Source organism: Trachurus japonicus, chromosome 11 (assembly GCF_045865225.1).
Source record: "Trachurus japonicus isolate A0001 chromosome 11, Traja_1.0".
NCBI lineage: Eukaryota > Metazoa > Chordata > Actinopteri > Carangiformes > Carangidae > Trachurus > Trachurus japonicus.
The window spans coordinates 4,857,033-4,883,333 of record NC_140917.1 but is presented as its reverse complement, the minus strand read 5'-3'; the positions used below and the strand labels follow the sequence as shown (position 1 = coordinate 4,883,333).

The following is a 26,301-nucleotide window of genomic DNA, read 5'->3' as shown; positions in this document are numbered from 1 at the left end:
AAACTCGCCATAGTTTCCTGTCACAACACACATAACAACACACACACGTGTGTAGTTTTTTGGTTATTGTTAGATGATTTGATCAGATCTGATCCAAGAGCATCTGTTGTTGTGAGTCTGTCCCTCACACACCTTGTGCTTCTGAAAGTAAACTGTAAATTATTAGTCAACATGTTGTTGTCAAGGTAACATGAAAGGGGGTAGGTGCTGTTCCATTCATGTTTATAGTATCTGGACCCTCACAGACTCTCACACTCAGTCACTTTACAGCTGACAAAGAGAGAGGGAGTGATGCTGCCTGTCGCTCAGGTGGAGCTGTGACACAGCAGTGTGTTGATGCTGCGTGTGTGTGTGTGTGTGTGTGTGTGTGTGTGTGTGTGTGTGTGTGTGTGTGTGTGTGTGTGTGTGTGTGTGTGTGTGTGTGTGTGTGTGTGTGTGTGACAGTAACATCTCGGCAGACGACATGCTCTACACGGAGACGGACCTGGAGGACAGCATGGAGAAGATCGAGACCATCAACTTCCACGAGGTGAAGGAAGTGGCCGGCATCAAGTTCTGATGTTACCACGCCGGACACGTGCTGGGCGCCGCCATGTTCATGATCGAGATCGCCGGCGTCAAGGTAACGGACGCTCACCGCCACTCACATGACTCAGCTGTTCAACCCTCTGTTGGTGTTTTGTTTTTTGCTTTTTTACTTTATTTTGCAAATAAATCGATGTACAAACCAATAAGGCAAATAGTAAACTTGTAAATATAAATAAATACAAAACATAAGATATAAGAGCATGAAATAAAATAAACAAACATCAAATAAACAAGACAAAGAAAAGAAAGTATGTACACGTAAAGTAAATAAATTAGAAAAATTAAACATTTCAATCAATAATCGATGTGACCAGATCAATAAACTGAGTCTGACAAACAGGAAATCAGAAGTAAGGCTTCTAAAACATGCAGCATCCCTTCAAAATAAAAGCATGGAAATACAAATCCTTTTAAAAAAAGAAACTGTTTTTAACACCGTGTTGTCCTGCACTTTATCGTCATCATGTCTAAATGGAAGCGCATATTGATAAGTAATTTCATCAACTCACAAAAAATATTTCCCAGAATGCACCTCTTCACCTAAACTTCATTATCACATAATATCACATTATGTAAATTATAAACATATGAATCGCAGTGATTCACTCTCTCTGCTGCGACAAAGAACAGATGTTATTATGATTTATTTATCTTAGTTGGAGCAGAAACAGTGAAGATTAAAACGCAGCTGTGTTTTGATTAAAAAGTGATTGATTGAAAATCCTAATCAATAATCACAGACTTCAGGCTCCAGAGTCAATTTCTCTTCATTTGATGAGCAAAATAAACTGTTTAAAGACGTCGCCTCGGGCTTTAAGTTGAAGGATGGTTTTATAATTTTAACATTTTGTTGAATAATCCAATTAATAATAAACAAATGTATACTTTTAGATCATTTTATTCATTTGTATGTTGTGTTAATCCTATATATGCTGGTGTTGATGTATAATTAATTCAAATATCATGACAAGGAGAGTTTGAAGGTGATCCGTGACTAAATCTGAAGTTAATTCCCATCTACTGATTACCTTGTTTTAACCAGTCAACAGGCCTCCTGAGGTGTGTGTATATTAACCTACACCTGAAATACACAGCATCATAAAATATGCATGCACTTAAACTTTTATATGAAATAACAGGGTATCCACGGGGTCTTAAAAAGTCTAAAATTTGAAAATCTAAATTTTAGGCCTTAAAATGTCTTAAATTTGTTGAATTATTGTGTTCAAGTCTTAAATCATTTTAGACAGGTCTTAAATTTTCTTATGCCCACCATGGACGAGCATTTCACTCGCATTTGCCCCTAAAAAAAAATACATGTGTGAACCAGGAAAATCACAAAAAGAAAGAGCACAACCTGCGATTGGTCAAAAACTACAAATCCCACAATTCTCTGGCCTCAACAATAACAGTAGTTAGTGTAAGTAAGGGAGAGTGGAGCTGTCGGTGAAAAGAGGAAACAACGCCACGTCTGGTCCTGTTCTATGTTGTTCGTTCACACCGTCACCGTTTATTCGTTACGTCCGCGGTGTAAAAGGCCGTAACGCAAAGACGCGATTAGGCGCGAGACGCGATTAGGCGCGCGACGCGGTAGACGCGACTTTTTTTTTTTGCGACGCAATACACGCGATTCTTTTTGGGCGACGGGACCTTCGCGTCTTCGTCTATTTCATCGTGTTTGGTGGGAAGACCCACAAGGGGCTTCCCACCAAACACGAGGAACGCTTTTTTTTCGCTCGAGTTGTGACGCGCGACCAAACGCGAGATACGCGGTTTGACGCTCTTTTTGACTCGTGTCAAAAAAAAATTCACGAGCCCGCCAACAACTTTTTTTTTTTTTCAAAGCAGGTTCAACTGGACTTAGTTATTTGTCTAGGAAGACGTTTCACCTCTCATCCAAGAGGCTTCATCAGTTCATGTAGCATCTGACCAGGCTGGGACTGGTCCAACTAACTGGTCTGGAGACTCAGTATAAGTCCAGTTGCTTTCGATTTAACCTCCTTTGAAATACTATGACCTGGACAAATGAGAATATGCACAGGCCTACAACAACATTTCTGCTCTCATCAACCATGGTTGAGGTCACAACGCTGCTCTGTAGCTGCTCTGGAAGTCCGAGACACTGAGGCCAAACGCCGCCGTCGCTTCTGATCCATGTCGGCGAGTTCCGGGCTGATGAGCTACAGAGACTTTAGAGTCAAAGGAGCAGTGCGTCGCTGTGTCGGACTGTTTGGATTTAATGAAGAAGCTGCACAGAGTCAGGTGAGCAGAAGCTGCCCCCCCCCCCCTCACCGTGGAGCCGCTGCTGTCTCACAGCCGCCACCGACCCCTAGAATAAAACACCACCGACCCCTAGCGTGACGCACAGTGTTATGAGACACATTATGCATCCCAACTGTCTTTTTTTTTAGAGGATTTTTTTTTTTTTTTAACCAAGAATGCGAAAAATCATGATCCAGGGGCCAAAATTCGAAACAAATATATAATCATAATTCTCATTATTCTCCTGATGTCGGTTTAATGTAAACAGATTGAGCTGATACGCGAGAGTAATGTGACAGCGGGGCAGTGCTGCAGCTGCTGTGCTGTGATGGACCTGATCAGACTGGTGGTGGTCCACAGTGAATCAGTCCCAGATCCTCCACCGTCAGCAGATCCCCCGAAAGCCCCCGCAAATAATACATCGACAAGAAGTTAAGTGGCAAGTTGCACCTTTTCGTCGGCTTATTATTTGCGGATTTTTTTTTTTATAGCCTATATAACGTCACTGCAACATGCGGCTCTCAGTGCTTGTCGGTGTTGTGTCTATAAATTGTGAAATAACTTTTCCTCAATAGAAATATGAGACGTGGTCGATATGTTTCATTCATCCATGTTTTGGCAGACAATACAAATAACCAATGATAATGAGATTTCCACCGCGTCGAACCAATCATGTGGCTGGAATAGAGCCAGTCAACAGTAACATGTGCATTTGTTTGGGTTGCTGCAGATGTGCACATCAGCTGACACCGCCAGAGAGAGACACATAACAGCCGCTTCAAGGAGACTAGCGGACTTTTTTTTTTTTTTAATAGCCTCTTCATTCATCTTGGGCGGGGGGCGGTGCGCCGTCTTATAATGTTACAGAAAACCCTGCATTATGTTTTTTTACAACTCGTGTTCCTACACTATAGAGACAACTTGCTGTTGGCTCTATATTTCAAGAAACTTGTTTTCTGTTTAAAAGGCACAATTCACCCATCTTTTAACCGGGTAGTTACGTCTCCAGTCTGTCGAGCGGGCGAGCGCACAGCTGATGTGCTTCCATTCCCACAGACGCATATGGCGAGTTTATTGTGCCAAATCATGGATTACCAGGAGAAGGAGAAGGAGCAACCTCCCCTCCCGTCGCCGTCTGAACGTGTGGATTTTTGAATGGGAGTGGATGGGACAGCAGATGAGAGACCGGCGGCGACGTCACGGCGAGTGCACTGAAGGAACGTGTGACGGCGGCGACGTGACGGCGGCGTATGTTAGAATTACCAACAAATTTACGCCTGCTCTGGACGTCTGAACTAAGTACGTCGTCACCACAAACGTGTGAAACGACGTGTGAAACTAACGTCGCCACCATTGACGTGTGAAACACACGTCGTTGCTACTACGCCGTCGTCAGACTGCAGTGAAGTTAGTTTTAAGTTGGATATTTGACAGACACTCACTCCTTCTCAACACATTAAAAATCCATATAAAATATAAGATGTGTTCAAATACAATAAAAACAGGTGTGTGTCATAGAGGAGGCTTAGCTCTACCCTCCTGTGTTGATTTTGAGTCAACAGGTCACATGACCTGGGAGTTATTGTGCTATAATGCTCATATTTACTGTATAAAATAGGGTGAATATGGGTAAACTGGGACACTTTCTGAAAATCTACCTTCAACATCCTTTTTGATTATGAACCAAATGTCTTAGCCCATCATATGATACCATTCTAAATAGCTTAAGATCTCTCCTATACTATGTAGAAGAAAAAACAAAGAAACATTAAACACTGGATGAATGACCCTTCACCCAAAAAAAATTGACCCAAAACCAAAATTTTGAGGCACTATTGGTAAAGTGGGACACCATATATTGGCAAACTGGGACACCTCCATTTCTATTTAAACACAATAATATAAACAACAACAATTAATTTCTAATGAATAGAAATATTAACGTTTTTATTAAAAATACAATTTTATTTTAAAATCTTTATTTTCCTTGTCCCTGTTCTGCTCTTTTCTGCCATTGGATTCTGAAATAGGATTCGGCCAATTAGCATTAGCCTACTAGCTAGCTAGGATAGGCTAGCTAAGCATCACAAGCATCATTTTCATTGTAGCTACCTTGATTTATGCAATTTAAGTAAATTTGTTTATATATCTAGCTAGCCATAGCTAAATTTATGGGGGATGAATAAAAGTGGAACTTATTTCTACCTTTAGAATGACTTAAATGATTGTCCCAGTTTGCCAATAACACTCTGTCCCACTTTACCAATAGCACATTGGTAGACTGGGACAGTAGCAAAATGCCACTTTAAAAAAAATGTAAGACTCACATGGATGTGATTTTTAAAAATTATGAATCACCATTACACCCCCTAACAAAATATATCACAATTACAAACTATCCACCAGTTTGCTTATTTCTAGAACACTAACATCTTTCAGCTAAGAACGCTATGTCATTTTAGCTACCACCCTGTTTCACTGTGGAGGTAGTTGAATACGGTGAGCCACGCCCCTGGAAGTGATGTCATGGACACAGAACCACTCTTTTTTAATCTCATACATACCTATGATTAGCTCAATGATGATTTTTAGTAATAGAAGTATACACATGTACAGATAAACATGATTAAGCTTAACTGTCCCACTTTACCCATTGTCCCACTTTACCCATATTCACCCTACATACAAAATTCATATAAAATATTATTTGTGTTTAAATGCTATTAAAACAGGTGAGTGTCATAGAGGAGACTTGGATCTTCTGTCCTGTGTTGATTTTGAGTCAACAGGTCACATGACCTAGGAGTTATTGAGCTCTAACGCCCATATTTACTGTATAAAATATATAAAAAATTCATGTGACCTGTTGGCTCAAAATCAACACAGAATGGCAGAGGTGAGCCTCCTCTATGACACACACCTGTTTTTATTGCATTTAAACACATTTACTATTTTAAATGAATTTTTAATATATTTTATAGGGTGGATTCGCCTAATGTGGGACACTGCCTAATGTGGGACACTTAAGCTTAAATGGGTGTAGGTCTTCCTATAGCAAAAGAAAGTTAATGTAAATGTGGTCTCACACAAGCTGTGATATTGTATGATCAAAATCACATGACATCTCAAATGTCCAATCATAGATTTGGGAGGGACAGCCTTCAAACCGGAGGCACCCTGTGTGAAGACCACCAAAATGCTAGGTACTTAGGGTTTGGACAAAAATAATGTTAAGGCCATAATTTATTAAAAAAAACAAAATTATTGCAATTTTTTGTCAAAATGTGTTTATAATATGTTGATGCATTAAAATATATCTTAATATGGTGTAACCATTCTCAATATTTAGCATTTAGATCAACATTTCTACTGTCCCACTTTAGGAAACATGCTTTCCTAAAGCGGGACAGGTGGTTGTTCCTAATGTGGGACAGTGCTTTTCCAGGTAAAACTAATAGGTTGAACAATAACAATGGTTGTTTACATGGCTTTATTGTTATAATGCATTGTTTTTAATATTTTACAACAAAAGAAAATTTGTATTAACTGGAAGTGGTCATAATACTGTTAAAGGGGTAAATGGCTCTGATTTTTTTTCTTTCTTGTTTCTAAATCTTGTCTTTTTTGATAATGTTCATGAAAAATGTTGTGTTTAGAAGTAATCAAAGGATAGCACATTACTGATTAATTAAATGGAATGTATTTCAGATCACAGTGGCAAAAAAGAGTAAGGCAATGAGACAAAATCAGGGAAAGAAAACATGGGAAAAGAAAGGAAAATAATCAAGCAAGTGAACTCAACCAGTGGAAAAAAGACAGGATGAGGGGAAACATTACTGAATATAGGGAGATCACTGAGGATGGTGGAGGTTGTTGAGCAGGGGTGGGAATGACCCTAAGTCCACTCTTTAGCGAAGGGTAAAAGGTCACATCCACCACACAATTGGTAGAAAACCATTAATACTATAGAGATGAAGCAGAACTAGGACAATAAGTGATATTATTGAACACTGGTTTGCAATCTAGCATTTATCATGTAAATTAAGATGACTTTTAAACAGACTTTTTAGTGTCCCACATTAGGAGCATGACTGTCCCACATTAGGGAACGGAAATTGCCGCAAAAAACTTTGCAATCAGAGTTGAAATATGTATGGTATTTCTTTTAGGAGTGTGATATCAGAATTTTCTCTTTGGATTCCATTAGATCACAACCTAAGGATTTCAGAATGGTACAGGATGTAGACTGAAAGTGTTTGCTTCATATCACAATATACACCAGAAGTCTAAATTGCAAAAAACGTCCCACATTAGGCGAATTCACCCTACAGTAAATATGAGCATTATAGCTCAATAACTCCCAGGTCATGTGACCTGTTGGCTCAAAATCAACACAGGATGGTAGAGCTAAGCCTCCTCTATGACACCCACTTGTTTTTATTGCATTTAAACAAATGTAATATTTTATATGGATTTTTGATTTATTTTATACTGTAAATATGAGCATTAGAGCTCAATAACTCCAGGTCATGTGACCTGTTGACTCAAAATCAACACAGGATGGTAGAGCTAAGCCTCCTCTATGACACACACCTGTTTTATTGCATTTGAACACATCTTATATTTTATATGGATTTTTAATGTATTGAGAAGCGAGTGAGTGAGCGAATGTCTGTCAAATATCCAACTTCAAACTAACTTCACTGCAGTCGTCGTCAGTAGGACAATATTATAGGGCCTGGACTCGATTTAATCTAATTAATTAGAGGCTTTGTAATTAGGCTAATTAATCGAAATTAAGATTAGCCTAGGCTACTGTATTTAATAGCCTACTTAAATCACAGCATAAAGTGATTTGTCCCTGTGTGATGTCGAGGGACAGGTCAGGACAGTCTGAAGACAGAAAGCTCTGAGTTTGAAGTCCTGGACAAGTCTGTGTCTTGACCACATGTCAGCTGATCAGCTGCAGCAGTGCAACTCCGCTCTTCTCAGCTCCACCGTGACCATCGCTTTTTTTTTTTCTTTTTTTTTTAATGATGCTCCTAAAGACTGGAGGATAGGCTATTGTAACCCCCCCCATCTGGTCAGACAGAGCTTTTTTAGATCAAGTATCATTTGAACCACGAGCCTTCTCATCCCCCTACAGTAGCCTAGCGCACAGCGTCTCCCAGACCATCATATGTAGCCTACTGTAAATTCTCAAAAAGGAGGGGGGAAAAAAGGCGAAAAGGGAGATGCCGGTTGCACTGGGTCAGGTCTGTCTCCAGGTTTCAGCAAATAAAAGCCGGTCTCAATTAGAAGCCGGGTCTGTTTTGTACAAGTTCTAGTGAATGAACAAAACCTCTGAAAGTGCTTAATTCCTGCTACAGTTCTTAAAGACCTGATGGTCCGATCTGATCCGCTATTGCGGCCAGACTCACGTGCATTAATTCTCGTCCATTCTCGAATTAATTATGATTAGATATTATTTCCCATCTTTGCTGAGCTGATTTGTTTTAAATGAAATAGCTAAAAGCGTCCCATAGATGCTTGTCTATTAACATAACCTACTGTGTGACTATAAACTACAGGTCCACAGGTAACTTATGCTTAGCTCATAACCTGTTATGTTCAGAGTTTAATCATAAAATCGGATATAAGGGCGCCGCTGTTTCACCATTTAACTCATTTACAGCTGCGTCACCTTTACTTTGAAAGTCCAGTGGAGCTGGATCAGAACGGAGCGTTTGTACGGAGGGAGAGATCAGCTGATCCGCTGCTGTTGACTTTCTCTCTGAGCGTCTCCGCCGAGAGTTGTCTCCACCTATGATGTTCTCCTCACCCGTTGAGCTGAGTGTCAGGAGGTCATTAGCTATAGCCTATATTTTACTTTTATATACAGTCACCACTGATAGAAGTTGTTCGCTCGCAGCAGGACGGATAATCAGATGGATAATCGGTAAAGTTAATAATTTCACTTAATGTGGCCGTGAATAAATTAATTCCGATGTGTCGCCTGTTATATTTCAGTGTTGCCCAAACTCAAATCTTGAATAAGTTTCCACTGTTTTCACATTTAAAAAGGTCTTTGTTTATGAGATTTGCTTGTACCTAGCTGCAGCAGCACCTAAAAACACTCACTATAACCTATCCAGCCTCGCTTCCAATAAAACACACACTCGTGTTATAATTGCGATCAGTGAAATATTTAACAATATAAAACACAATTTAAAATGACAGTTGATGTTGCTCCTAGTTTAAATGGATAAAGCTTCATATTTAAAAGTAGCGCAAGAGCTGTCAGAAAAATTAAAAGCAGCCTCCTCTCGCAGCAACACTGTTGCTTCAGGCTGCGATCGTGCTTTTTTTTTTATATCGCTCATACTCTCTCCATTAAAACAATTGCACTCCTCTGGGCTGAAATCATAGAACTTAAACATCATAACAAGAACATTATTGATTACAAGCTCTGTCACCAAGAAATGTATTTTTTTTTATTGTTAATTCTATTGTTCTCTCTTTAGTTAACTCTTATGCTGTCATGTGTAAATCTAGCTATTGTACTGACACCTGGAATGTCTGAATTGTCTGTTGTTCAATAAAGTTGGAAGAAAAAAAAGTAGGCTACGTCGATCCCCTCATTGTCACTTTCCCCAATTTACAGTAATTGAGTGAATTCCAGTCTTTCAATATTGGATTCACTTTTTGTTTTTCTTAGGCCTAAGCTGTGTTTTATATGTACTGACGGTGCTTTGTGCAGCTTAGGCAGTAGTAGCTACTTTTTACAAACTGCAGGTGTGTGTGTGTGGTGGGGAGGAGGGATGGGAGGAGGGATGAGGGATGGGGGGTGGGGGTGGGGGCGGCGGCGGCGGCGTAGGTGAGGCGACGTACTTATCAACACGTAGGTGAGGCGACGTACTTATCAACACGTAGGTGAGGCGACGTACTTATCAACACGTAGGTGAGGCGACGTAGTTCAGACGTCAATTCCACACGACAGTCTCCTTTGGCTGGGTAACCGTGGCACTATCCACCCCTCATAGACGCACGGATTCAGTGTGGACAGAGAGCGTCAGATGTGACGCGATTGTCGGACGCTCGTTCGCGTCGCATCCAGTTAGGACACGGTGTGAGCAGCCACATCCACTGCGCTCTGGATCAGCTGATCGGTGCTCAGGTGACGTTAGATCTTCACTTTTTTAAACTCATACAAAGTGCAGCCAAACAGCAGGCTGAAGAGAGAGGACCAGCAGCAGCAGCAGCTCTGACAGCTCCTCTGTGGCGCTGCAGACAGGCTGCAGGTGAGCTGGCCTGAGAGCAGAGTGCCGTCTCTTTTTTTTTTTTTTTTTTTTAGCAGCCTTTGTTACAGGTGATAGGCTACATGTCCATGTGCATGTGCATGAGAACTGATTTTGAATCGAAGAGACACCCAAATATTCACATCCTTCAGTCCAGGCTTTTGAAAAGAGAGTAGCCTATAAAATCAGCTTCATGTAGCAGTTTACTTTAAAATGGTTCGAATATATTGCTGCTGAATAAATCTGAAACATGTGATGTGCATTTTTTGGGGGGAAATATGGCTTCTGATATAATAGTCTGTAGACATCATCATCATTCAACGTTTTCACATGGTCTGGTGTTAATAAAGCAAACTAAAAATCGCAAAAGAAAATCAAGAATCGGTTGAATCGAAAATCGATTTTGAATCGAATCGTGACCCTAAAAGTCGGAATCGAATCGTGAGCCACCCAAAGATTCACATCCCTAGTACAGAGACCTGCCACAGTGTCATGGTGCATTAATATAAACTTCAACCTCAGAGCTGTCAGTCCTCAGACTGTCCTGACTGTCCCTGAACATCACACAGGGATGCAAACAGCGCGCCGAAAAGCGAAACTCGCTTTTTTCATGACCAATTGACCCTTCGCCAACTCCTCCCACAAACGGCTATTGTCCAATCCTACGTTAGCAACCGTAACTACAGGCCTGGCAAGCTTTCAGCAGTGAGTCATTACGTTTGCTTTTGTGGACACATTTTGAGACTAGGACGAAAAACATTTGTTTGTAGAGAAGGATGTTGTTGCTGCTGCTGCTACTACGGCGGCGGCGGCGGCGGCAGAAGCAATATAGAGATGTTCAGATATGAGCGGACTTTTTTTTTTCGACTTGAGCAAGTGTAGATATGGGGAAAACCATATGTTCACCTCCGAAATGACAGCTGTACTTTTAGGGCTTTTACCTGGGCTTTTAGGCGAGGGATCCTCCAGGCAGGGACTGCTTTCACTGACTGATACAGCGGTGGGAGAAAACAAAACAGCAGCGAAAACTGTATGTGGTTCACAATCGCCCAAAAACTTAGAGTTTGACAACGTTTCATGACCAGTGAGATGACCTAAGTCTTGGTGGGTTGATAGACGGTAAAATTACCGGTCCTTACTGCTGCTCTGTACATTGTCCAGTCGTGTCGTTGAACAGATGTTTTATCCTCCTGCGCGAGTCACGTCACTGAAAACTATGAATGATCTTTGTGATTTCTTCTCTCTATTATCTCAGAACAGTTTATCCAGAAATTTGCTGATATTTCCTTTGAAATCGATACCAAATACTGCCAGGAGCATGGCTGGGAGTGAAAGCTTGCCCGGCGTAGCAACAGTAACCAAGGGGGCGGGGCTTACGCGAAGGGTCAATTAGGTGACTTGTGTGAATCGTTCAGATCCGAAGAGTTTTTGTTTTGAGGGGGGGGGGGTCTCAGCGTCTCAGCTCGGGTCAGGAAAATGTTTTTCTAACAGGCTGACAGTGACAATCACGTGAGGCGAACTCATTCATGGTCTCTGATTATACTGATAACAGCCGACCTCCAATGTAGACGCGCGACATGCACGCACGTTACCCAAAGCGGTGACGCCGTTTTTTCCCCCCGTGCATGTCCGCGGCGCACAGCTCCACGGACGTGCACGGTTCCCTACGTTGCTGTGTCAGGCAGGTGTTTCCACGGAGCTCTGCCCCGTTTCAGAGGTGAAGGAAGCCCTAAGTGGAAAGACGTCGCCTCCGCCATGTAGAATGTGTTCAATTAAAGTGAAACTAACACATTATATAGGCCTATATGTCCATTACACACTGAATGAAACATCCCATGTCTTTATTTATTCAGTTTATTTTAATAGTAATAATTATGACTAACATTCAGTGAAGACCTAAAAATCAGTATCTCCAAAATGGAAATATTGCAATGGTTTTTATTTTTTTAAAGCATTTTTAATATAGAAATGTTGGCCTTCTGAAAACTGTCCATCTATATGCACTCAATACTTGGTTGGGGTTGAACTACTGGAAATTGACTTTTCTGTGATATTGTTAATGGTGAGCCCCCCCCCGCCAGACAATACCTCTCTTTTTTGGTCCTGACCCGTTTGCATCCCTGTATATATGTGTGTGTGTGTGTGTGTGTGTGTGTGTGTGTGTGTGTGTGTGTGTGTAGTTGTTGTACACAGGAGACTTCTCCCGTCAGGAGGACAGACACTTGATGGCGGCGGAGATCCCCAGCGTCAAACCAGACATCCTCATCACCGTGAGTGGAGCCGTTCAACCTGTTCAATCTTTATTTAAACACAGAGCACAGACACTTAACATTGAACCTGTGTGTGTGTGTGTGTGTGTGTGTGTGTTTGTTGTGTGTGTGTGTGTGTGTCAGGAGTCGACCTACGGGACTCACATCCACGAGAAGCGGGAGGAGAGAGAGGCTCGGTTCTGCAACACGGTCCACGACATCGTCAACAGAGAAGGTCGATGTCTGATCCCCGTGTTCGCTCTGGGCCGAGCGCAGGAGCTGCTGCTCATCCTCGGTGAGACCACGGCAACAACGACGCCATGACGACGCACGGCGACCTAAGAGTGGCGCTTTCCCTTCAGCTGAGGGAAAAATAAATTCAGGCTTAAAAAAATTCAAGTTTTATTTACAAGATTAAACTAAGGGACGTGTTTCTGTCTATGGATCACACAGAAACATTTTAATTCACCATACACACTCGTTAAAGCCCCAGTGTGTAACTTATTTGGCTTTTTAGTAGCAAAAATCTAATATTGCTTTCATAAATACGTATTTCACTGAAGTCGAATCACACCCGCATACAAATGAAAGCTTTCTCGTACCTTAGAATGAGTTGTTACAAGTCGTTACAAATACATGAGTGGGCGACGCCCCGAACCGAGGCGGCCATGTTGCAGCGTGACCGTAGGTAACCACGGAAACTCAGCGGAGCTGTCGGCTCGGCCTGTTAAAACTGTCACCACTGTGCAGGGCCGTTGCTAGGAATTCTGGGCCCCCTTAAAGAATACTAAAGTGGGCCCCTCCCCCTAACTTTTCCAGTTTTTTTTTCTTAGACTACGTATGTATTATCATTTTTTATTTAGCCTAGTAGCCTACCTTGTTTTGATGCTAATGCAACATTACACTGCAAAAACCCAAGTATCTTACCAAGAATATTTGTCTTATTTCTAGTCAAAATGTAATTTCTAGTCAAAACAAATATCATTATACTTAAAATAAGACTCATCATATTAAAAGTAGCTTGTTTTTAGACACTTTTTACTTCTTTCAAGCATATTTTCACTTTGAATAAGTAGAAAAAATATGATAGTGGAACAAGTTTTTAAAAACTTGCTTTCACTGGCAGATTTTTCTACTTATTTCAAGTGAAAATTAGTTTGAAACAAGTGAAAATTATCTAAAAACAAGTTAATTTTTAGGTTATGAGTCTTATTTTAAGTGGAAAGAGATTAGCTTTGACTAGAAATGAGACATTTGGACAAGAAATAAGACAAATGTTCTTGGAAAGATGTTGAGTTTTCACAGTGTACTATGAGTATTAGTCAGGGTCTTACACAGAATAAATCAGTCATACAAAGATTATTCTACTGGGGTTTTTTATGGGCCCCACTGGGCGCTGGGCCCCTAGAATTATCATCACCTTTCTCCCCTATACAACGGCCCTGCCACTGTGTAGTGTGAGGAAGGACGGACGCACTGGTGTTGCATTCAGGTGCAGTCAGGCAGACGGCCGTCGGCAAACCAACCGGATGTCATTTTACTCGACGAGAGAAAGCCGGTAAAACGTGGGTCGGGTAAACAATACGACATCACCATGACAACATATTGCTACGCCTGTATTGTTTTGCCTCGTGCTGGCAGACCACTTGTTTACATAGAGGCTTGTTTATCCTGTTACATGCAGCGTCTGTTGTCTGTCTGACGTCTGCCCGATTTCACCTGAATGCAACATCAAGAATACGTTCAGATATGCAACCGCACCGCTAGATGGGGGGAATTCCTACATACTATACCTTTAAAGAGGAACTATGCAAGATTTTTACCTTAAAGGGATAGTTCAACATTTTGGCAAATTGGTCCATTGCCATAATCCCTATACTCATAGCAGTAGGTTTGTTAACTTTATTTGTGTGTGTGTGTGTGTGTGTGTGTGTGTGTGTGTGTGTGTGTGTGTGTGTGTGTGTGTGTGTGTGTGTGTGTGTGTGTGTGTGTGTGTGTGTGTGGACCAGACGAGTACTGGCAGAACCACCCGGAGCTCCACGACATCCCGATCTTCTACGCTTCGTCTCTGGCCAGGAAGTGCATGGCCGTGTACCAGACCTACATCAACGCCATGAACGACAAGATCCGCAAGGCCATCAACATCAACAACCCCTTCGTCTTCAAGCACATCAGCAACCTGAAGGTTTGTTTTGTTTTTGTTTTTGTTTTTACTTTTCTGTCCTGTTTTATTGTGTCGTCAGGTTTGTTCTGTCCTTTGTTTTCCGTTTTGTCTGTTTTGGTCAGTGTATTGTCAGTGTATACGTTGTGTATGCTTAGGGTTACAAAGGGGCGGAAAATTTCCAGTTTTTTATTCCAAATTGGAAAATATCCATGAGAATTATGGGAAATTATGGGAATTTATGGGGATTAACTGGAAATTTGGGGTAATTTAAACAAACTGTATCATATCCAAACATAAATGTAAATATTTTGTTTCGTCATAAGCAGACATCCATGCAAAATAACAATACAATTTAAAAAAACATGACATTTCAACAGATTTATTTGTGAGTAGAACTTTATCAAGTTTTAATTCTTGTATGAACAATCAGCTATTTTACTGAACAACAAAAACATGAATGTTGAGTAAAATATTACTAATTGCTTATTAAGGGCCAACCTTCAATTTTGTAAATTTCGGATTTATTCCCGTTTATTCCCATAGAAAGTTTCCGATATTACCCGATACCCGATATTTTGCAACCCTATGTATGCTATTGCCTGTTTCCATTGTCGTTGTCGTTTGTTTTCTGACGTGTGTGTGTGTGTGTGTGTGTGTGTGTGTGTGTGTGTGTGTGTGTGTGTGTGTGTGTGTGTGTGTGTGTGTGTCAGAGCATGGACCACTTCGACGACATCGGGCCCAGCGTGGTGATGGCGTCGCCCGGCATGATGCAGAGCGGTTTGTCCCGGGAGCTGTTTGAGAGCTGGTGCACGGACAAGAGGAACGGCGTCATCATCGCCGGCTACTGCGTGGAGGGGACGCTCGCCAAGGTGGGAAGGAATCGAACCTGCGACACCTCGGGTCCCTTCTGCAGTTTTTTTTTTTTTTTTATTATCACAGGAAGTGAAACGTTTCCTCCACTGGTTTTTAGAAATGTTAGGTCTGTGTTCACTTTTGGAGACAAGTTAAGAACAACAGAGAGTGAGAGAGTGAAATAAAATAAACAATCACAGCAATAAATAAAAATAGACAATAACAGCTGTAAAATTAGTTTGTCTGCCCCAAATGCATCTTTCTTTATTCATAACTTCTCCTTTAATCGGTATCTTATAGTTTGGTGATAATAACTGCGATGGCAAGAACAGCAACACAAATAACTCTGACTGAGAACAGTGTAATTGCTGAAACAAGATCTTTTACAGTGTGTGTATCTGAATAAAAACCAGAAATAAGACTCTTATTTAAATTATATTATTGATCGGCATCAATAGATATTCCCAGTATTGGATCAGTCCGGTCAGTTTTATTGATAATGTTGAGTTTAATGTACTTAATTGCACTCTTTGTTTATTATTCTAATAACTCTTTTTTGAAGCTTGATTATAGGGTCTATGTTTGTTTTATAAACATTTCCCCAAACTTCAACGCAGTATGTCAAATATGGAAATATAAGAGAATAATATAAAATATGCAGACATTTCTTATTCAACATGTCCCTTGTTTTATAAAGAATGGCAATGGCCGTGTACCAGACCTACATCAACGCCATGAACGACAAGATCCGCAAGGCCATCAACATCAACAACCCCTTCGTCTTCAAGCACATCAGCAACCTGAAGGTTTGTTTTGTTTTTGTTTTTGTTTTTACTTTTCTGTCCTGTTTTATTGTGTCGTCAGGTTTGTTCTGTCCTTTGTTTTCCGTTTTGTCTGTTTTGGTCAGTGTATTGTCAGTGTATACGTTGTGTATGCTTAGGGTTACAAAGGGGCGGAAAATTTCCAGTTTTTTATTCCAAATTGGAAAATATCCATGAGAATTATGGGAAATTATGGGAATTTATGGGGATTAACTGGAAATTTGGGGTAATTTAAACAAACTGTATCATATCCAAACATAAATGTAAATATTTTGTTTCGTCATAAGCAGACATCCATGCAAAATAACAATACAATTTAAAAAAACATGACATTTCAACAGATTTATTTGTGAGTAGAACTTTATCAAGTTTTAATTCTTGTATGAACAATCAGCTATTTTACTGAACAACAAAAACATGAATGTTGAGTAAAATATTACTAATTGCTTATTAAGGGCCAACCTTCAATTTTGTAAATTTCGGATTTATTCCCGTTTATTCCCATAGAAAGTTTCCGATATTACCCGATACCCGATATTTTGCAACCCTATGTATGCTATTGCCTGTTTCCATTGTCGTTGTCGTTTGTTTTCTGACGTGTGTGTGTGTGTGTGTGTGTGTGTGTGTGTGTATGGTGTGTGTGTGTGTGTGTGTGTGTGTGTGTGTGTGTGTGTCAGAGCATGGACCACTTCGACGACATCGGGCCCAGCGTGGTGATGGCGTCGCCCGGCATGATGCAGAGCGGTTTGTCCCGGGAGCTGTTTGAGAGCTGGTGCACGGACAAGAGGAACGGCGTCATCATCGCCGGCTACTGCGTGGAGGGGACGCTCGCCAAGGTAGGAAGGAATCGAACCTGCGACACCTCGGGTCCCTTCTGCAGTTTTTTTTTTATTTTTATTATCACAGGAAGTGAAACGTTTCCTCCACTGGTTTTAGAAATGTCAGGTCTGTGTTCACTTTTGGAGACAAGTTAAGAACAACAGAGAGTGAGAGAGTGAAATAAAATAAACAATCACAGCAATAAATAAAAATAGACAATAACAGCTGTAAAATTAGTTTGTCTGCCCCAAATGCATCTTTCTTTATTCATAACTTCTCCTTTAATCGGTATCTTATAGTTTGGTGATAATAACTGCGATGGCAAGAACAGCAACACAAATAACTCTGACTGAGAACAGTGTAATTGCTGAAACAAAATCTTTTACAGTGTGTGTATCTGAATAAAAACCAGAAATAAGACTCTTATTTAAATTATATTATTGATCGGCATCAATAGATATTCCCAGTATTGGATCAGTCCGGTCAGTTTTATTGATAATGTTGAGTTTAATGTGGCTGCGTAACAAGAATCTGAATCTGTGACAGACTCCTGTGTTAACGACGTAGGACCGATCAGAAGAGTGTGTCGTGTTGCGTTCAAGTGCTGCTGGGATTTAATGAATTTTTAATAATATTTTTATATTATTTTAAATGATGAAACTTTTCATACAGGTTATTTAATATACTGTGTGTGTGTGTGTGTGTGTGTGTGTGTGTGTGTGTGTGTTGCAGCACATCATGACGGAGCCTGATGAGATCGCCACCATGTCGGGACAGAAGCTTCCTCTCAAAATGTCGGGCGACTACATCTCCTTCTCCGCTCACACCGACTACCAGCAGACCAGCGAGTTCATCCGGGCGCTCAAACCGCCGCACGTGGTAAAAACATCACACACACACACACACACACACACTATTTAAATCCACACTATTTAATTAAATCCACAAACCTTTGGGTTTAATGTGACACACTAACAGGCAAAAACACTGTTTTTTCATGCACTGATCAATTTTGAGATTTTGGGATATTTTTCTCTCAGAAAAGTGGAAAGAAATGGTAGAAAATCCACATTAAGGTTTTTTATTTTACTTCATTTTGTCTCTTTCATCAGTAGATTTCTCCTAAATTCACCAAAAGTTATGTCAGGTATCACTGTAAAGCTCCCTCTCTCTCCTGAACAATTATGTGGATCCAAAAATTGTCGTTTCCTCCGTATCCGCAACCAATCGTAAAAGTACGATTCACATTAATGATCTATGGAATTTTACAGTACAAATCTTTAAAGGCCGTTTTCTCAAAATGAGTTTTTCCTCAGACTCTGGACCCGAAATCTCCACTTCAGCGGCACTTACAGACACCAAACCTTCCAGTTTTATTCCTGTCTATATTCTGAAGGTTTTTACAGAGGGGATTGTTGATATATCATCCACAGCCTGATTTATACAACATTTTATTCATAAAAACAGGGCGATATTTGAATTTTTAGGGCTGGTGACAGTATTTTCTCATTTACAGAGTGATACAAAGACATATCCAAAATCCCCTCTGTAAAAACTTCTGACTCTAGTATGTCAACAAAATAAAACAAGAATTTTGAAAGGTTCTTTATCCATTGTTCAGATTTCGGTTCTGGAAATGTATGCAAATTAGCGCATATTTCATCAGATATCGCCTCATTTACATATTTAAACATAAAACTTGACAAAACTTGTAATACAAAAAATATTTGTCTTAATGTGAGTGATAAACTTGGGAAGTTTCATGGTGATATCTGTTGGTTTAAATTTCTACCCTATTCACCTGTAGTGTCCCACCTTAATGCAGTTTGTGTGTGTCCGTGTGTGTGTGTGTGTGTGTGTGTGTGTGTGTGTGTGTGTGTGTGTGTGTGTGTGCGTGTGCAGATCCTGGTGCACGGCGAGCAGAACGAGATGGCCCGGCTGAAGGCGGCTCTGATCCGAGAGTACGAAGACAACGACGAGGTTCACATCGAAGTCCACAACCCGCGAAACACTGAAGCCGTGACGCTGAACTTTAGAGGAGAGAAACTGGCCAAGGTGTGTGTGTGTGTGTTGTGTGTGTGTGTGTGTGTGTGTGTGTGTGTGTGTGTTGTTGTTGTGTTGTTGTATTGGTGTGGGCCGTGTTGTTAACTCCCAGCATGCTTTGCTCCGCTGTGCTGTGCTGCAGGTGATGGGCGTGCTGGCGGATGAGAAGTGCTCTCAGGGTCAGAGAGTCTCCGGGATCCTGGTGAAGAGAAACTTCAGTTACCACATCCTGACGCCGTCCGACCTCTCCAGTCAGTCTGCGTGTGTGTGTGTGTGTGTGTGTGTGTGTGTGAGGTTGTGTGTGTGTGTGTGTGTGTGTGTGTGTGTGTGTGGTCAAACACTTATTATAATTGATGAATGTTTAATGTTTTTGATCCGTCATCAAATGTTTCAAGCTGCTTCTGTCACAGAAAGTAAACCTCAACATCTGGACTGATTGGTTGGTTGGTTGATAGAAAGAAAGAAAGAAAGAAAGAAGTAAGGAAGGAAAGAAAGAAAGAGTGAAGGAAATAAAGAAAGAGTGAAGGAAAGAAAGAAAAAGAGAGAAAGAGGTGGAAAAAAAAGACAATAGCTGGGTTTCCATCCAAGTCGTATTGAATTTAAAAGCGGATTTTGTGAAAATGCGCAAAAAGCAAATGCGAATTTATGCCCGTTTCCATTCATTAGTGTTTTGCGATTAGGAGGAGTGCACCGTGAGATTACGTCATAAGAGAGCGTGAATGTATCCAACAGTTGACACTCAGCTGACACTCAACATCATGGACAATTTACGTACTTTCCGGACTATAGACGCACCTGTATAATCCGCACCAGCTACATTTTAAAAGAAAATACATATATAGGCCGCACTTAAGGTTTTCATGTTGTAACATGAGATATTTACACAGAAAGACAGTAGGAACTGTGACAGTCCGCTCGCTTTTCCGCTGTTCTGGTTATGCTCCTCTCGCCCATGTGCATCTGTTTACATACGAAGCCGGTGAAAAATCAATAAGTTACATAACGATGTTACGGCGTGTGTTTGTGTAGTCTTAACCGTCATAAACAAAAGATTATGGGTTACGGAGCGCGTTTGTGTCGCGGTGCAGAGAGGAGAGCTGGGAGACCGGGGCGTCGCTGGGTGAAGTCCAGCAGCTTCACCCACAAACTCTGCCTCAATTCGCATAATCTGTTTCCATCACAAAAACTCGCATTTCCTTTATTCGATACGCTGACAAATCCACCCCCTCCAAGCGTATAAACTTTTATGCGCATTTACTGCCTTTATTCGAATTTCTGGCGTTTCCATTCAAGTATTTATGCGCATTTTCACAAAATGCGCATAAGAAAAGGTGGATGGAAACCCAACTAATGAAAGATTGAAAGAAAATGCAAGAAAGGAAGACCAAGAAAATAATAATCAGAAGGAAAGAAACGAAGAAAAAAGAAAGAGGGAAGATAAAGAAAGAGAGAAAGAAAAGAAACAGGAAAAAAGGAAGATCAAGAAAGAAATAATCAAAAGGAAAGAAAATAGAGAGAAAGAAAAGAAACAAAAAGGGCAAAGAAAGAAAAAGATAGTAGGAAGAAAAAGGAAAGAAGAAATACTTAGAAATACTTAAGAAAAAGAGAGGGAAGGAAATAAAGAAAAAGAGAGAAAGAGGAGGAAAGAAAGACAATGAAAAGAAGAAAAAAATAATCAAAATAATAATAAAGACAATGAAGGTAGAAAGAAAGGAAGATCAAGGAAGAAATAATCAAAAGGAAAGAAACAAAGAAAAAAAGAGAAACAAACAAAAAAGGCAAAACAAGAAAAAGATAGTAGGAAGAAAAAAGACGGACAGAAAGAGAGAAGAAATAGAAAGAAAGACAAAAGGCTACAGAAGCAAAGAAGAGAGAGAAGTGACAAAAAAGTAAAGAAAGAGAAAGACATGAACATGAAGACGTGAAGAAAGTAGAGACATAAATGATGGAGTGACTAACAGACTCCTCCTTCTCCTCTTCTTCCACATTTTCCTCTTCCTCCTCCTCCTCCTCTCCTTCCTCCCCCTTCCTCCTCCTCCTCCTCCTCCTCCTCCTCCTCCTCCTCCTCCTCCTCCTCCTCCTCCTCCTCTTCCTCTCCTCTCCTCCTCCTCCTCCTCCTCCTCCTCCTCCTCCTCTTCCTCCTCCTCCTCCTCTCTCCTCCTCCTCCTCCTCCTCCTCCTCCTCTTCCTCCTCAGACTACACCGACCTCGCCATGGGAACGGTGAAGCAGACTCAGGCGATCCCGTTCACTGGACCGATCTCTCTGCTCGTCACGCAGCTGCGCAGCCTCGCAGGTGAGTTGGCTCCGCCCCCTTCGTCCTCTAACTCCTCCTCCTCCTCCTCCTCCTCCTCTTCCTCCTCCTCCTCCTCCTCCTCCTCCTCCTCCTCCTCCTCCTCCTGCAGTAGCATAGATATACCCCCAATTCCAATCCGCCCCCTAAAGACTCCTTAAAGCCCTGAACCCTCACTGACTAAAGTGACGTCAGCTGTAAGTGACAGAGTGTGAGAGTCTGTGAGGGTCCAGATGCTGTAAATATGAATGGAACAGCACTTACCCACTCTCACGACATGTTACCTTGACAACAACATGTTGTTGACTCCGGTCTTGGACTGATAATTTACCGTACTTTCAACGCGCACAAGGTGTGTGAGGTGGACGGACTCAAAACAAAATGTTCCTGGATCAGATCTGATCAAATCATCATCAATAATCACAAACTGCACGTTAATACTGACAGTAAACTTCTTCTTTTCTTTCTTCTTTCTTTCTTTTTTTTTTGGTTGTTGCTCCTGTCCATTAACAATAAAGAGAGCGGCGGAGCTCTCTCTGACTACGTGTGGTAATTTACTTTTTTTTTAACACTTGCGTTCCGACGGCATCTCATGTGTTTGACTTCACAACGCTATGAACTGTGGGTAATTCCCTCCCTTAAGGGGGCAGTAAGGGCTCATTCACTGACTCACTGACTTGATGATCTGACAATGGAACAGCCCTCACACACTCACGGACTTCCCGTTAATGCGCCTCTAAGTCAGTGAGTCTGTGAGGGGTCGGATTGGAATTGGGCCATAGTATATACTGACTAGATGCCGCGTTCTGCTTCTCAGCGTACGTCAACACGGCCGCCATCTTGGTCCGGGGTTCTGACCATAGACATGATATACATCTGACCAGCAGTCAGACCGGTCAGACCCTTGTAGAACACATTTCAGTGTGTTTATGCATGTGGGTGTGTGTCTGAGTATGTAAGTGTATGTTTAATACATTAAAAAAAATATATAAAAATTTTTCAAAGATTTTTTTGTTGTTGTTGTATCATAAACATATGTCTGACATTTATAATAAACCAAACGGCTTGAAAATCGGTTGAATATTTGGTGAGTTATGGCGATTTTAATGGTTGATAGACGTCTGCCTCTGTTGACTAGTGCAGTAAGTAGACACGGCTTCCCCCTGACCAAGATGGCCGCCGCGTTGACGTATTCCACTCAATAGAGTTGCCTAGGAACGCGGCATCTAGTCAGTATATATATATATATATCTATGCTGCAGTAGAAGCTGTAACTTCCTGTTTCCTCTGTGTGTGTGTGTGTGTGTGTGTGTGTGTGTGTGTGTGTGTGTGTGTGTGTGTGTGTGTGTGTGTGTTTCAGGCGACGTGGAGCAGGTCGAGGGGACGGAGAAAATCACGGTGAAGATCTTTAAGAGCATCACGCTGGTTCACGAGGCCGGGATGGTCGTACTGGAGGTCGGACACTCGAACGCAACACGACACTTTTTACACTCATCATCCACCACATGTCGCCTGAAGTGGCTAAAACTGACCTGTTTATCAAAACTTTATTAACTCTGAGCACACGAACACGTCTGTTTTTATTTAAACCAGTTTATAAACATTAAATATACAGTTTATGACATGATTATGTAGCTGCAGTCAGGTTTTTATTAATGCTCAGTATTTGTTCTACATGTTTATTTCAAACTATTTTGTATATTTTATAATTTTATTTATGTTTTTAGACACAGATCTCACTCAGACCTGGTTACAGATACATTATTAACCAGTTATTACATGTTAATACATTCATTATACAGATATATACAATAATTATGACAATTTTTTATTTTTATCACACTTTTTCAAACACTTCAAAAATCTCAACACCAATAAACTCAAAGAGAAAAATGTAAAAACAACAGACAATTGAAGTAAAAAACTCTATGAACTAATTGATGCAGCAATATAAATCAATAATGATAATAATGAAAATGTTCTCGTCTCAGTGGGTCGCCAACCCGCTCAACGACATGTACGCAGACGCCGTCACCACGGTGATCCTGGAGGTCCAGTCCAACCCCACCGCCCAGAAATGTCAGTGAACGCATCACGAGGGAATTTATTTTAATTTCACTGATGAACAGAAACTTTACTGACGCTTGTTTGTTTGTTTGTTTGTTTGTTTGTTTGTTTGTTTGTTTGTTTGTTTGTTTGTTTCAGTCCACGAGGGCAGGAAGGAAACGTTCGACATGGAGCTGTTCGTCGAGCGACTGGAGCTGATGCTGCAGTGAGTCTGAACACCTGTAGCTACACCTCGAAAATGGTTTTAATGGTTAAAATATCTGACAAAACTGTAGAATCTGACACTTTTTAAGTTAAAATTAAACCTAATTGATCCAAATATAAGAGAATAAAACTTTTAAATGAAGGTAGAGATTAAATATTTTCTGTTTTCACCTGGTAAAATGTTTTTTTTTTTCCGTTTCAGCGACATGTTCGGGGACGACTGCGTGAATTTCAAAGACAGTAAAAGCCTGAGTGTGACGGTGGACGGAGTCACGGCGTGCATCGACCCAGAGACCAGAGTGAGTCCAGCGTCTGACATCTATTCTATACACGAACATTAAAGGGATAGTTCCACGATTCTCGATACTAATTCGATACCACGATTAAAAAAACAAAAACAAAACAGAACCCATGTACTTTTAAATTCACTACTTTATTGAAAACTGTTTCAACATCTTTTTGCACAGAATTTAATAGGGCTGCCCCCAAATAGTCGACCAAGCACCGGTCGACCAAAAAATCATTAGCCAACCAAAATTTCATTGGTCGATTGGTCGCAGGAAAAAAAAAAAACATTTGGAGCCGTGTCTGGTTAAAATTAAAGCAGAAGTAAGCGATCCGGTGGTTTTGGCTAACTTCCTGTCAGCAGATGGAGTTAGCAGTCCCCGCCCTCGTCCCTACGTCACCACATTCACGCGCATCCCTTGGCTGCACACACAGAGAGGACCGCCCCTTTATGCCGTTCTCTCTCCTCATTGGATAAAGGTTGTAGGATACAAGGAAAGTTTTCTCCTCGGCTTACAGCAGAGCAGAGTGACTGACAGACCCGTGTTTCAGACCAAACACTCTATAGAAGTGATTACTGTCGAAAGATATAACTATTTAAGACTTATATTAACACAAACATTCCGCTTACTTCTGCTTTAAGTCAAAATCAATATGACTGAACTGCAGAGGTGGCAAAAGTACTCATATTCTGTACTTAAGTAGAAGTACAGATACATGTGTAAAAAAAATACTCTGGTAAAAGTAGAAGTACTGATTCAACTCCTTTACTCAAGTAAAAGTAAGAAAGTACAGGCTCTGAAATGTACTTTCAAAGTAAAAGTAAAAAGTAAAAATGAATTTTTGCCGTTAATGAAACCTACATCATTTGATAATTTTGTTAAACAAAAAAAGTTCAGACAGAATAATCAAGATTGAACTGACCAGAGGCAGTGTTTCCCAACGTTTGGGCCGCCACAGACCTCACAAATAAGAATTTTGTAAACAGCGTTTCATCACCTCTCTTCACTGCCAGTCAGTCCACCTGCCGTCTCTCTCGCGTGCGGTCGCACCGCACGTACACGTGCGCGCGCACACACACGTGCGCGCGCGCGCACGTACACACTGACACGGGCACATGGACAGGTTTGCTGCTCGTAAACGGTAAATGCGCTATATCGCGCTGATTGTACGGTGTTCAACCCCCCCGTCGGATAGTCCGACCACCACCGCTTCCTTCCTCCATGCTGCTGCCTCCATGTCGCTGCTACAGTACAAGTTGGTAACTCGGTTCTCTCTACGCTACCGCCCCCCCCTCCCTCCTCCCTCCTCCCTCTTCTTCTCCCTCCCTCCCTCTCTAGTTCGTCACGTCTTTTACCGGTGCTTTTACGTCGTGTCAAAAAAAAAAAGTAACGAGCCTGTTTTTACAATGTAACTAAGGAGTAGAAAGTACATATTTTTGGGTATAAATGTAGGGAGTAAAAGTAAAAAGTCGTCAGAAAAATAAATACTCAAGTAAAGTACAGATACCTGAAAAATCTACTTAAGTACAGTAACGAAGTATTTGTACTTCGTTACTTGCCACCTCTGCTGAACTGTATATGAAAGGCTATAGGGCTTTTAATTTGAGGGGCCAGATACAGGAAGTTGTGACATGATTAGTCGAGTAATAACCTATTGGTCGACCAAGGGAATTATGGTGATAGGAGAATTTCCCAAAATGTTGAACTATCCCTTTAACGTCTGGTTCATCATAATGGTATAAATCAATACTCAATAATCAGCTGATAACACCATGGTGACCTCTGACCCTCAGGCCGTGACCTGCGCGGACGACGACTCTCTGAGGGAGATGGTGGAAGTGGCCGTCCACCGTCTCTACGACGCCCTGAGCCCCGCCTTCACGCCACGCCCCCTCTGTGATGTCATCAGCAGCAGCAGCGCGTTGCCGTCGGTGATGTAGCGGTGGACGATGAACTGGCGTTTCTCTGTCACTCTCTTCAGTCCTCGTAGTATCGATCGATCACCAATAATCGGTCGATAACGGACCGATGCAGATGTTCGTTCATTTCTTTGACTCGAGGACTTTTGAGTTTTTCCAGCTTCTTCGTTGGAAACTTGGTTCCAAAGGAATCGGCTTCAGGAGACGGACCACCAATACCTTTATTGATTGATTGTTTTTGTACTTGATTTGTCTATAAAACAAAAGTTTGAGTTCTTCACAAGGAAAATAAACATTTGTCCAGAGAGAGAGAGAGAGAGGGTCACTGAGTTTCTGTCCTCGAAGATAAAAAGTGAGTTAGATTTAATGTGAGTGAAACAACAATGACATCATCAATACTGCAGATAATTTATCAATCATCTTGTTTTCTATGAAACAAAATTAAGGTTAAAATCATC

The 26,301-nt window shown here is 41.2% G+C and overlaps 1 pseudogene across 1 annotated transcript; it reads left to right on the top strand.

Moving 5' to 3' along the window:
- The first annotated feature begins 171 nt into the window (after positions 1-171).
- Positions 172-25,881, top strand: LOC146977962 (cleavage and polyadenylation specificity factor subunit 3-like; annotated as a pseudogene). The gene is made up of 15 exons (XR_015037008.1): positions 172-185; positions 445-622; positions 12,308-12,397; positions 12,521-12,671; positions 14,386-14,561; positions 15,251-15,409; positions 17,765-17,911; positions 18,935-19,087; positions 19,218-19,326; positions 21,271-21,369; positions 22,727-22,821; positions 23,358-23,445; positions 23,572-23,638; positions 23,840-23,936; positions 25,718-25,881. The product of XR_015037008.1 is annotated as a cleavage and polyadenylation specificity factor subunit 3-like (transcript).
- The last annotated feature ends 420 nt before the right edge of the window (positions 25,882-26,301 follow it).